General features: G+C 41.2%; 1 protein-coding gene across 10 annotated transcripts in view; it reads right to left on the minus strand.

Annotated features, from left to right (window-relative positions):
* ANK3 (ankyrin 3) overlaps window positions 1–14,437 on the minus strand; it is a 755,525-nt gene that overhangs the window by 363,827 nt on the left and 377,261 nt on the right. The gene's annotated exons all lie outside the window — the stretch shown is intronic.

Genomic DNA, 14,437 nt, shown 5'->3' on the forward strand with positions numbered 1-14,437 from the left:
GAAAGACACAGAATGAGAAGACTTCAGAGACAGCTGGTTCAGGGGATCTCCCCCTTACTCAGTCATTTGTCCCTGGCTCTGCTCTGGCCATGTTCTATCAATTCTAACATGCCCTTGGGTAGAGGAGCAGGGCTGTCCACATTTTAGCACCGAAAGTCCTACGTGCTGGATAGTGGACAGTGTGAAAGAGGATAGTGCGGCTGGTCACACTGGCTCCAGGTGAAGGTGACACAGCCTCTTCTCACGCTAGCTGAAAGCCATGGGCCTAAACACTCTCAACTGAAGCTGGAGGAAGCACACAGAGCCCTGGATGAAGAGCTGTGTAGTCACTGCCATTTACTCACGCAATAGGACAGAGCCAAGGCGGCCTGGGCAGGATGCACTATCAGTCAGTAACCACCTGGAGCCAAGAATTTGCAGGCAGTAAGAGCATGAGAGAACTTCTGGAGCTGGGTAGGTCTCTCCATGCCACAGTGCCAGGGTCCTCAATATAAAACGCAAGGAAAAAGCAGCTGAAGTCACAAACTTAGGGCCCTGCCAAGACTCAAAATCAAGACTTGTAACATTCTGGCACTTGCCTGGAGCTTCGGCGGTTAAGACTCCAGACTTCCAATGCAGGTGGTGTGGGTTCGATCCCTGGTTGGGAACTAAGATCCTGCATGCTCCAAGGTGCAGCGAGAAAAATTTAAAAAAAAATGAAGACTTGGGACTTCATCCCTTGTCTGGAGAGCCATATATGAGGCACTCTGAAGATATCCCAAGGGAAAAAGAAACTTTAAAAAGCACTAACAAAGGAAAAAACTTGTAACTTTTTTTACCTAGAGGTATTCATATACAAAAGACTAATTCCATGGAGAGTATCTTAGGTTTCCCAAGAACTGTAATCATTAAGAGCAAAGAAATAACTTCCAGCTGGTAAACCTGTGTCCCAGGAAGAAGGGAGGCTTGAAGCTGAGCCCTAAAAGTTGGAAGGGGAAAGGCGGAAGGAGACATAGGCTGAGCAACACTAAGGCCTGCGATGGGAAAGGAGGGGTATTCTCTGGGAAAGGGGAAAGGTAGAGTCATTCTGACTAGAACTAGGCTCAACTAGAGGATCTGTGGAAAATGACATTGCAGATGCTGGCTCTGGCTTGAGAACAGAGGACCTTGAATGGAGGAACCAGCAGAAATAATCAGAGCCGAAAACAAGAACACTGTGGTTTCAGAAAAAGATGAAGCTCTATTGTCCTTTGTGTCATTTTTTCATAATAACAAAAATTGAAATGAACTCAACATATAAAATAAGGGATTAGTTGAGTACAATTTGGCACATCCATTAAGTAAAATGTTACATAGATCCACTGAAAGCCTTACTGAACCATATGTATGATACGAACACATGTTCATATTGTAATTTTCAGTAAGGAAAAAATGAGGTCACAAAATAGGAGATACCAGTATTATCTCATTTTCATTAATTCTGGTAGGAGGAAGGGAAAGAGGGAAGAGAACGAAAGAAAGAGAAGGGAGAGGGAGACAGGAAAGTAGAAACGCATAGAAATATATTGGGAAGACATTTCAAAAGGGCACAGTAAATCACAGTAATGCTCTCAGGGTGACGTTGGCCACCCTATGCGGAATGCTGCGTGTATGATGGACAGCAGTGATTTACATGGTGAGAACAACTAAGTAAGAGGACTCAGAGGATGTCCTAGGAAATGACAAGTCACCCAGCAGGAGCGAAAAGTGGCACAACAGTTATTAAATATTACCAAAGGCCTTCTAAAAAGTCTTCTGTGATTGGAGACTATATTGAATATGGCAATACTCAGCAAGACACCCTGTCTGTCTGTGGCTTGCCTACGTTTCATTCATTGACCCTGGGAAACGAGTATCAGAGATGGTCTTTTAGGCACTTAGAGGAGAGTCTCTAAAACTGAACTTGCACTGATAGGTTTCCTCCAAGTGGATTTCACTCTGGGAGCTAGGGTGAGACCTTTACTGGGAAAGCAAAAGTAAACCGATGAAGGCCAACCCAGGGAAAAGGGCTGGAGAGCCCAGCACACAGGACAGACATGCCCGCACTGGGGGTGCGGTGCCCTTGGAAAAGCCCTGCACCTCCAGAAGACCCCAGGGTCCTGCTCCCTACATCACCTTCCAGACCAGCGTCAATGCTCGCACCACAAGCCACATTTCTTCCTAATGGAAATGAACGAAATACGGCTCCGGGTTTTAATAATCTCTGTGGAGTCTATCCACCTATGGAATACGTGCGCGCGCACACACACACATGTATGAAACAAATGGGCTTCCCTGGTGGCTGGTGAAGAATCTGCCTGCGATGCAGGAGACCTGGGTTTGATGCCTGGGTTGGGAAGATCCCCTGGAAAAGAATGGCTACCCAACCCAGTATCCTGGCCTGGAGAATTCCATGGATTATACAGCCCATGGATTTGCAAAGAGTCACTCATGACTGAGCGACTTCAACATGAAACATATACATGTAGAGAGAATATATGTAAGAGGTGTAAGTGTTAAAGTTACAATTATGTTTCGTATAAATACCTATTTTTCTCTACATTCCCATATGCTCTTCATTTTTTACCCTCTGCTTTATCACGAAGTTCATCAACCTTGCATTCCCCCATTTTAACTGACAACTCTCACTTAAGGACACTCAGCATAGAACAAGATTCTCATTTCCTCCAAGTGGATCAGGGAAAGAGGAAAGAAGTAGGGAAGCAGGAGGAATTAACATTCATTGGATCACTTCTCTGAGCCAGATAATTCATGATCAATGTAGTCTTGTCTTCATAACCCCTCTCTGCAATAGGTGTTATTATGGAAGAGAGCACAGATGTTTAAGACTCAAATCCAAGCCCATGTGACTCCACAGCTCATGACTAGACCCATCTGAGCTTTCCACAGAAGTTCAAAAATCATTTTATCTATGATTTCAGAGATTCCCAACAGCACTTTATAAAAAAAAGAGAAGCAGGATTTAGCATTACGGGCAGACACAGCACAGACCGTATTAATAATTTAGGTTCCGCTAAAACTGAAATGGAGCTCTAGGAAAGCAGGTCAAAGCCGAGAATGCCAAATGCACCTAAGGACACCCTCCCCCCCGACACTGCCAACAAAATCCTGACTAATCCACCAGAAAACAAAAAACCGTGATATCAGATGCCAAATGGAGGGCTACATGATTATGTTAATCTTAGTCCATAGAAAATCCACTAAAACATGTTATGTAAAATCAAATGAAGACTAGTCAGGCTCTCCCATGGAGTGCTCAGGGGAAAAAAGAGGGAATCTGTGACTCACACACAGTTGGAGCAAGAGAAAGCCCGGGTGTCTTGACCATGCCGAATGTCTGTGAGAAAGCACTACCGAGGCTCACGTTAGGCAAGGAAAACACAGTCACCAGGGAAAACACAGACTTTCAATGTATTCATGCTCACCTTCAAAGATCCAATTTCTGCTAAGACGGGGTGCAACCCAAACCTTTTGAAACGAATCACAGATTGGGAATGAGGAGGATGATCAGGATCACTAATCCTACGCTAATGAAGACAAGTGAATGTGTAGACTTCACATGCTTGAATTACCAGTATTAATACGTTAATTCCATTTGGAACAAATGTGGATGGAATAAACATGCATAATGAATCCGTTTATTTTTAGATGGTAAAGAACAATGCCTGCTGAAGAGGAATAGTAGAGAAGGGATCGTTAGTAATGGCCGTTCTTCAAAGGCAAGAAATTCATTGCTTTCAGCATTTTTAAACATCAATATGGGTATCTTCCTGGTACTTAAGGGCAGGCAAGTGTATTTTGAGTGTTGACAGAGCTAAGTAAATATATTCATGATGTTACTGAATTAGGGGACAGCAGGTCTCTACAAGAGAGGGTGGGAGCAGTGGGCAGTATAGGGTACAGTGACCTCAAAAACCTTCTAGCATGTCCTCTCTCCTTTACCCTGAAGCGGTCAGGTAGCAGCAATGTACCTGGGAATTATGAGACTGGACATTTTGAGGATTTACTAATAGAAAATCAAATGCAGTACTCAAGGTTAGGGCTCGGACAAATGTGGTTGTTTCCCTGGACTACTGTAAATCCGTGGTGCCAATGTCAATTATGATCTTTTTGCACCTGATTCAAAATTGCTGTGCTTTGCAATAGTACTTATAGTCCCCATGTAATATTTCAAGGTAAAAACACAGGCTTAAGTCATGCATCGTTATTTAAAAAGAACTTATCTGGCATTTATCACATAAAATTAATGAATGATAACACTGGTGATAGGGAGGCATAAACATGATTTAGAAACTGATTAGAAAATAAAATAATGAAAAATGGAAGTAAAAGATTTCCCCAAATGCAAGAAAATTACATGATCCATGAATAATCTGTAAGCAGAACAGTGAAGTATGGGTGGGAAAAAGCTTTGGAGTCTGACAACCATGGGCTCAACTTCTGTCTCTCCTGTTTTGCTCTGTTACTAATAAATTTGGGCTTGCCTGGTGGCTCAGATGGTAAAGAATCCACCTGCCAATGCAGGAGACACAGGTTCAATCCCTGGGTCAGGAAGATCCCCTGGAGAAGGAGAATGGCAATGCACTCCAGTATTCTTGCCTGGAAAATTCCATGGACAGAGGAGCTTGGAGGGCTACAGTCCATGGGGTGGCAAAAGAGTAGGATAGAATTTTAGCTACTGAATAACAACAACTGATAAATTTAATGTCTGAGCCACATGGTCCTGATCTGCAAAATGAGAATAAAGCCACCTAATTTAGAGGGTTCATGTAAATATTAGCAGAGATATAAGAGCCTTTGGCATCTACCAATTATTTTGCTGTAAATGGACTCTAACTTCTGCTGGTGAATTTCCTGTTGATTCACACTGAGGCTGCCTAGTAGAACCCAAAATCATCTATTCTAAATAATAAAATTTTTGGAGACTCCAATGTTTAACAACTCCCTTTCCCAAATTAAAGATTTTTACTCCTTGCTCTTATTACCAAGGGAGAAAAACGAGTATCTCTTCATGAAGCCTAAGAGCTCTTTTATCCTGATGAAGACAAAAGAATCAGGCAAAGCTGATGGTGACTCGGATTCTAATATTTTGTCTATGTCATCAGCTGAAGTACACTTTTGATGGTGGTGTTAATTTCTTACCATACTACAAATCATATTTTAATTTTTAACCTAGGTTCTGAAAATTTGTCTGTTTTGAGGCCCTGAGTGAGCTGTTTATTATAAAATCACCTTCTTCCACAGTTTTCTCATAAAAAATTGTAAGTATGAGATGGGGGGCATGGGCAAACACACAGCAATGCACTGATTTCAAAACCCAAGAAATTAGCCAACACAAAATTATTTCACCACTTATCTTGGAAAATTTGGAAACTTCCAACATTTGGAAATTAGTTATATTCATATTTCTTTATTTTACCATTAATATGATTATGATCTTGTTAAGGTAGGATGTATTTCAAGTTAATGTGTAAAGTGAAAGTAGCTTGAAGTAAATTGATTTATGAAATCCAGTATTATCACCTTCCTACCCTCCACGCCACACTATGTACTTTTCTTTTACTGGGGGTGGATCGATTATGAGAAGCATCTTATTAGGAATTTTTTAGGGGCAGAAATCCCAGCAGGGCCTTCCATGGTCCAGGAAAGAATGATTTCATGGAGTCCAATATTCTGGAAAAACTGTGTTCTCAATGGGTGGGAATGAGGCGTGAGGAATCAGGGAATCAGCACAGGCCTGGCTATCAAGCTGATCTGGGTTTGAACTCTAGCTGTACACTTGCTAATTGTGTGACCCTGGGCTTGCAGAAACTTTCAGAGTGTTAATTCCCTTAACACAGAGAATGAGGATAATACCATCCATGTATAAGGATTCAACACAATACTCACAGCACTGAATAGAGTGCCCAGCCCACTGTAATTCCCCAATGAATTATATAGCTCAGTAAATGAAAGAAAGGGTAAATGATGTCCCATATACTTTGCTATTGGGTATCTCACTGTACTGTCCTCTTTGAAAAGTGGAAAATCACATGGGATTTCCCTGGTGGTTCAGTAGCTAAGACTCCAAGCTCCCAGTGCTGGTTCAATCCCCGGTCAGGGAACTAGATCCCACATGCCACAACTGGAGACCCCACAGGCTGCGACAAAGACCTGCCACAGCTAAACAAACAAACATCACATAGAGCCTGTGACAAAAATGCCAGGGTTCAGGTTGGTGTTTTTTTTTTTTTTTTTCTATTTGGTTTAGGGTGAATGAAGCTGTCTAAACACACTGACAATCCTAAGTGTCAGATACTGAACTGAGCCAGTTAGGTCCAGGGTGGAGTACCTGATTGAAAATCTAACTGAAAATGGTAGGGGCCCTCCCCAGTGGCAGCTGAAGAAAACGGGGAGAAGGGAACGTGCTGGTAAAGGAAGGCAGGCCACAGGCCACCATGGGTTCTGAAACCAGGTACAAAAGGTGACAGCTCCACACTGGCCCGATGATTCCCTCTCCCTTCAGCCCCCGACCATCCCACAACTGTAGAAACAGGTCTTTAAAGGCCACGCTCCCCAGAGGGGATGATGAATATAGAATATGTCTCTCATAGACATACCGCACAGGTGACATCTTGTTTCTTCTCAGTAACTATAGTGTATAAACCCTCCACTGAAGATTGTTTCACTAGCTCAAATAAGTACTTTTCCTCTATAAATGTTTCAATATTCATATCCTAATCTGTAAAATCAAGTTCATTTGTTCAAAGAATGATCTGATACCTCTATCTGTACATATATGGTTCTTATGCTTTCTTTAATGTCTTCTAGGCTATCATTTAACTACTGGGAAAAGCTAATTAGTAACAGTGTTAATGATGGAGAAATATATTTAACATAAAAGTCTTTGAGAGACTTTCTCAGAATGGCAGATGTAAATTCCCTGAGAGTACAGAAAAGTTTGCAAAGGGTTGAACTGAAGGACTCAAATGGTTGTTTGAGGACACAAACCTATGAGTAAAATTTCATTCATCAAAGGATTTGAATATTTCCTGGGTGTAAACCTTCTTCAGAACATTCCCTTTTTTTTTCTCAGTTCCTCTGCCCCCTTCTTGGCTACAGTCACTTGATTACATTTGGGAGCCCACACTGTAAGGGAAGCTGGAAGCCCTCGTAAGGGCTCCCTTTATGCCAGGAACCTGGCAAAATGCATTTACAGTATTTCTACTCTTAACCATATGTATTCAAGTAAAGGGCTTCCCATGTGGCTCAGTTGTAAAGAATCTGCCTGCCAGTGTAGGAGACGTGGGTTAGATCCCTGGGTCGGGAAGATCCCCTGGAGAAGGAAATGGCGACCCCCTCCAGTATTCTTGCCTGGGAAATCCCATGGTCAGAGGAACCTGGTGGGTTACAGTCATGGGGTTGGAAAGAGTCGGACGAAACTGAGCATGCATGCGTGAAGAAAAGGATTAATAGCCCTGTTTGACCAGTGTGGAGACCGAGGCACAAAGAAATTTAGTTTAAGGCCACACAGCTATGGCTGCCATATGAACTCACACTGAGCCCCAAAGCCTATTCTTTCCAGAACCATGAACTGTAATAAATACTCAGCCCTTTCCCCACACCTTTCTCCTTACTGCTTGCCTACTTTATTCATGTTTTTAATCCTCTACTAAACAAAACTGACCATCTGTTTACCTCTTCCACTGTATAGACTTCTTACAAAATTTTATTTCATTACGATAAAATTATGCTGCTCATATTAACATCACAAGGGTCTTAGGGGCTCTACATGTAAATTATAAATGTGTCTGTGCCGCTGACTTCCAGTCACTAGAAAATCTTGGGCTGCCTTCCATCCAACCCTCTCTGGCCAGGTCCTCCCTCCTATTTCTTTTCCACGCAGTGCACACCTCCTTCCCATACAGCAGGGATGCTAGTTGGCTTTTGTGCTGCCGAAAGAAAAGCCACAAAACTGGCAGATGTGAACATTAGTCTCTATCCAACCCATTCTAATGGGTTTCACCTAAATGCAAGCAGAACTGATGACATGATCCTAATAAGTGGAAGGCCAACTATGACTGAGAATAATTCACTGGAACCAACTAAATCTAAATTGAAATCTACACATTTTATAGGCAGCTCCTATATTTGATAGTGATAGACTGTTCTAGTTCATGACACCACTACCAGTTCAGGAAAGCATAATCTTGAGTGAATGGGATAAATGCCAGGAAAATCTGATTTATATGTAAAAGATTCAAGCTTGATTTCCACTGCTTTGCTTTCAGCTCTTCCACTTTTAACTTGTACAAACTAGAACACCAATTTGGGTAAAATAATAACAGCTTGCTAGTTTCCAAATGTTACCTTTCTATAGGAAAATCTCTATAAGAAAGCTTGGATTATGTAACTGACAGTGTAACATTGTATTTAGACATTTTCTTTCAATAAGTAACCTATACATCAGTCAATAGATGTAAACGAATGATTTAGTTTTTTCAGTGACTGAATTCTTTAAAATTTTTTTAAATGTGGAATTACGGTAACCTAAGTAACTGTTTATACAATATTTAGATTTTGCAGTTATATGTAAATGATGGATTTATCAAAATCTTGATTACTAAATAATTTAACTCTTCACGTTTCAAAGGTGACAATTTTTCTTTTGACATAAGAATTCACCATAGGTGCCTATTAGTAAGAACCTCCCTTAAAAAAATCTCTCCTGGAGAGGTTCAGATGGCCCAAGAAAGGGACTTATAGCCAAAGAGACCTTGGTCATAAGCCCAGCTATTTCTGTAAATGAGGCAAGTTACATAACAAAACTTAAGCTTAGGCTAATACCTCTGTACATGGAGATAACATTATGGCATAGTGTTGACACAAAATCAAATAAGATGAGGAATGTAAAAGTCACTCAGAATATTGGAGGCCCAATAAGAAATACTCATTTTATAATTCAGTCCTTCACCCCTACCCGTGTAAGGTCACAAGGAGAAACACAGAGATGGCAAGTAGATGGATCTACAATTCCACCCTTATCTTATCAATCTCCCATATAGGCACAATGGAGGTGCACAATGCATTTGTATTAAATGAGCAGAGAAGCAGGTGAGATGTGATACCATTAATGTAAACTATTCTTATAACTGTAAAGAACTTAAAACACTGCCAAATCCTTCCTCCTCAAGCATACCTATGAAAAGTTAGCACTTTTCCAGACTGAGATTCAATAAAACACATACACAGAATAATTGATTATCGTGCCAAAGGAAAATTAAAAGACAGAAAAGATCAAGAGCCTCAGGAGTAATGAAGAAACAGTTTAACTGCTGCCTTATGCCAGTGACAGACCGACAAAAGCTTTAGAGAAAAGGGAACCCTCTCGCACTGCAGGTGGGGATGTAAATTGATACAGCCGCTATGGAAGACGGTATGGAGATTCCTTTAAACACCAGGAACAAAACCACCATATGACCCAGCAAGCCCACTCCTAGGCGTATACCCTAAGGAAACCAAAATTGAAAAGGACACATGTACCCCAATGTTCACTGCAGCACTATTTACAAGAGCTAGAACATGGAAGCAACCTAGACGTCCATCGACAGATGAATGGATAAAGAAGTTGTGGTATATATATATATATATATACACATACATATACATACAGTGGAATATTACTCAGTCGTAAAAAGAAATGCATTTGAGTTAGTTCTAATGAGGTGAATGAACCTAGAGCCTATACAGGGTGAAGTAAGTCAGAACGAGAAGGATAAATACATCATACTAAAGACATAGGTATGGAATCTAGAAAGATGGAACTGATAAATTTATTTGCAGGGCAGCAATGGAGAAACAGAGAGAATAGACTTATGGACACGGGGAGAGGGCCGGAGAGGGTGAGGTGTATGGAGAGAGTGACAGGGAAACTTACATCACCATATGTAAAACAGATAGCCAATGGGAATTTGCTGTATGTCTCAGGAAACTGAAACAGGGCCTCTGTATCAACCTAGAGGGGTGGGATGGGGCGGGAGATGGGAGGGAGGTTCAAGAGGGAACGGACATGTGTATACCTGTGGCTGATTCATGTTGATGTTTGACAGAAAACAATAAAATGCGTTAAGCAATTATCCTTTAATTAAAAAATAAATCAATTTAAAAAACTAATGAAAACTTTAAAACTACTATTCAGACATTAATAAATGCATAATTTATCCCTGACATGATCTTGGATTGGTTAAAAAGGTAATTGATTAAGAGCTACTAAGTGTTTTCTTAAATAAACAGATGACTTTATCGAGAAAAAAGTGTACCATAATCATAACAGATTACAGAGAACCAATCAGCTGACAAGTCTTATTGAATTGCCTTCCTATTTCTAAACCTCTGGCACACCCAAGGACAAAGGTTTTACAGCCTTTCCTATGAGCCAGCTAAGCCTTCTTCCATCCATCCTTTTCCAAATGCAGAAGAGTAGAGCCAAGGCAGCAGCCAGACATGCTCCTAGGGAGATTACTTGCCCCGCTGTAGTGAGCTGACTTATTGGCACAATCCCTCTTGAAGGCTCAGGGTGTAAATAATCCATTCTTCTGTTCAACAGGACCACCACCACTACCACTCTATGGCTCTTAACGTTATGCCAAGCACCGTTCCAATACGAAGTCATTGACATATTATTACACTTCTGTGGCAACTATTACTGTACCCATTTTGCAGTTGAAGAGACCAAAGCATCTAAAGATTAAATAAATCCCCAAGGACACAGCAGCTAAGCGCCAGCGCCAGCCCCTGAACTCAGTCTTACTCTACAGTCCGTTTCTAAGCATGATACGGCCTCTCATCCACCCATCCGTCCATCCAGCCACCACCTTTCTCCCTCTCTCACTTTCACCAACCCTCTTCTCCATCCTCCTATTCAGAAAGCCTCAGTTTGGTAGTAGGTGAGTATGATACCACCTCTGCCCTCCAGGAGCTCACAGTTTCTTGGGTGAGATACACATATAAATACATAATTAATTTCAGAGCAGGATATCAAGTATGTTGAGAGCGAAACCAGGCTCCCTAGAGGTCTGGGGACTATGGACTCGGCAGAGCAGAAACCAGACCAGGTTCCCTTTGTCTCTTAAGAGTCCACACAGTCCTTGTCCCCAAAGTGTAGGCGCTGAAGTTAAAGCCTCCTGCCTGGCCTCTTACATCACGGGTGTCACAGGTACCCAGATAACCAGATACGGGAGAGTCTGTAAAATGTCTGGAAGCATCACACTTCTATGGCAAGAGATCAGGTCCCCTGAAAGCTCTTCTCAAATCCTTAAATTGCCTTAACCTAAAAGACAACGCTAGAGTTCTATTACAATAAACGCAGGCTGACAGATTCCAAAGTCCTATGACCCAAGTTTAAGTGTAGGCCCTCCAGTTACTAGGTTTATGACCTCAGGCAAGTTATTTAGTCTCATTAAGCCTCGGTTTTAGCTATGAAAAACTGGGATGAAAATAATACCTGCCTCATAGCAAAGCTGTGAGAAAAAAAAAAAAAGAAATAATCCATAGAAAACACTCTGCAGATTGTCTGGTATACCACAGGCACCTAAGACACTGCTGTGCTGTTATTACAGACACATGTCTTTGAGGATTTGATGTTACGGTATTTGCAATTTTTCACTTCATTTTTCAAAATTAAAAAGAAAGACATTCTTAAGGTAAAACGTTAAAATCTATTGCAGAGGGTAAGAGAAACAGACTACAGTAGTGGAGTACTCAGAGATATAAAGCTTATTATTCAAGGTTCCAGATGTTTAGAAAATAGCTTATCATGTAGAAGATTCTCTGAATCAAGCCCACTTTGATGTGTAGCTGTGAAAATATTAACTACATACATTGCATCGTGTAGTAGGTAAGAAAACAAGCTAGAGAGTTAGGCTACTCAAATTGGAATCTTGGGTCTGTCTCTAATTAGTGTGGGAACTCTGAGGCAACAGCCCGAAGGCTCATGCCTCAGTTTTCTCATCTGGAAGATGGAAATAATAGAAATACTTTCTCAGAGGTTTGTTGTGAAGAATAAATGAGCCTCCACCTGAAAAAGGTAATTTAAAACCCTATCTGCTGCACTTTATAAGAGGTCAAGAAATGTCCGGGGAGAAAAGAAATGGATCCAGGAAATTTAATTCTTCATCTTCCGCTTCAAGCCAGAAACTTGGCAGTTACCCTAGAATCCAATCTCTCCCTCTCACATCCTACATACAGTCCACTGCCAAGTTCTGTTGAGTCTTCCTCTAAATATCTCTTGTATGCAACACCCCCTTCTCCATCAGCATCATCTCTGCCGTGGCTCAGACCCCCAGCATCTCTCACGCCTGCCTCATCACCACTGGTGCTTCCTGATGGCTCTTCCGGCTGATGCCCACAGCATTGATGCTTGAAGGATGGTTCTCAACCCAGAAAGCTCTTCAGCCCCTAAAACCATTCAGGTCCCTCTCTCCTTTGAGCAGGGGTTAGTGTCCAGCTCAGTAAAACAGCACACAAAGACCTTCGTAACCTGGCCCCTGACTATTTTTACAGCCATTTTTTCCTGCCATATCCTCATGTCCCCTTTTCTCCAAAATACTATTTGTTTCTCACACAGCTGAATGTCTCTCATACGTGAACCCCTGTTGGCCTGGGATTCCTGTCCTTCTGTTTGTCTATCTCGCTGACTCCTCTAAGGCTTAGCTACGCCAAGAACCTTCTGTGAGCCCATTCGAGTTGAACTGGTGGGGGGCGGGTCTTGCTGGGGCTCCTTCTTTGTAGGGTGTTTAATGGTGCTCTTATCTTCTTCCTCCTTGTGCCGGGAAGCACAGTACAACACAATGTACTGTTGCCACTGTGCCTCATTTAGCTTTATCTCCAACACAGAATATAATGCCTAATGCCAGAAGTTATTCAAATATTTGCTGAACGAGTACATGAATGCAAAAATAAAGCAATGAATATTCATTCATTCCTGCTCTGCCACTGGAATAGCTGTATGAGTTTGACATCAATAATCACAGAATTAATTGACTGATTATTCCTTTGTCATTCATAGAGAGAGAGAGAAAGAGAAAGAAATTCCATAGTGTCCTTTTTTTAAGTATAAATTTCCATGGGTCACCTCAAAGCTTGTTTCTTTTCTTTTTTTTTGACAGGATGTAGTAAATACATACAAATTACATAAAAATATTGAATAAATTAAGGTTTGATACTAATATTCCTCACTACTGAAATGTATTTTATAATTTAATAATATAATGTGGAGAAAGGGCAAATCATGTGGGTAACACAGCACCAGAAGCCAGTGGCAGCAAGGATGGTATGGGGCTGAAGAGCATTTGGGATTTCTAATTGTGGGTTCAAGGTGGCTGGGACGCTCTCCAGACCAACAACTGTGGGCCAAGGAGCCTGCCGAATGCAGGAGATACAGAGTTCCTCCCTGCAAGGTGCTTAGTAAGGGCACGGATCCAATACTAACCCACCCACAGTCACTGTCTACCTTTGGCAGGCCTCCTACTTGCTGCCAACCTAAGCCCATCAGGAGAGAAAGGAGAGTGAAGCCAAAAAACAGATCAGGGAAGAGCAATGGGAAATGAGGGTAAGAAACTTTTACATTAGATACTCACTGAAACTTTTTTTCCTTAAAGTCAGGTGATAAAAGGATTAAGTAAGTGTTCATTCATCAAGGTGAATTTCTTTTTTTAACAAACAGGAAGATTTTCTTTTACTTGACATGAAAGTTGTGCCAAGAATAAAATACATCATTACTAAAATTCAACTAATCATAAATTCCTAGAAGTTTCCTACTTATTCATAGGGGCTTCCCAGGTGGTTCTGTGGTAATCAGTTATTCACGGTTATCAATATTCAAAAGAGACCAAATGTGCAGCTCACTGGGTTTAAAAAACTGAACTGTGAATCCTATATTAATTTTACATGCATATTATGGTTTGAGTATAATACTTAGTAATATCCCATACAGTATGATTCTGTGTCATATAATCAAGAAAGGTTCATCTTGGGCTTGCTCAAACCTGAATTGAAGGGGAACCATGAATCAAATCCCTTGTTTTATAAACTAGATACTCTTAAGATTTCCTTTTGTATTTTGAGATTTTATGAGAGGGCTCACTATTCCTTTTTGTAATTAAAATATCCTAGCGGATATTTCTGCATATGAATGAGAATGAGTCCCATAATAACCTACTATATATGTGTGTGTGTGTGTGTGTGTGTATACACATTTTTTCATAAAATGCAAATGCAGTGTTAACTTTTTTTTGGTCTCACTGCACAGCATGTGGGATCCTAGTTCCCTGACCAGAGATAGAACCTACACTCCCCTGCAGTGAAAGTGTCAGTGAAAAGTGTGTAGTCTTAAGCACTGGACCGCCAGGAATGTACCCCCTCCAAATTATTTCAAAGCAGC

The sequence above is a fragment of the Ovis aries genome, chromosome 25 (genome assembly GCF_016772045.2).
Source record: "Ovis aries strain OAR_USU_Benz2616 breed Rambouillet chromosome 25, ARS-UI_Ramb_v3.0, whole genome shotgun sequence".
Taxonomy (NCBI): Eukaryota; Metazoa; Chordata; class Mammalia; order Artiodactyla; family Bovidae; genus Ovis; species Ovis aries.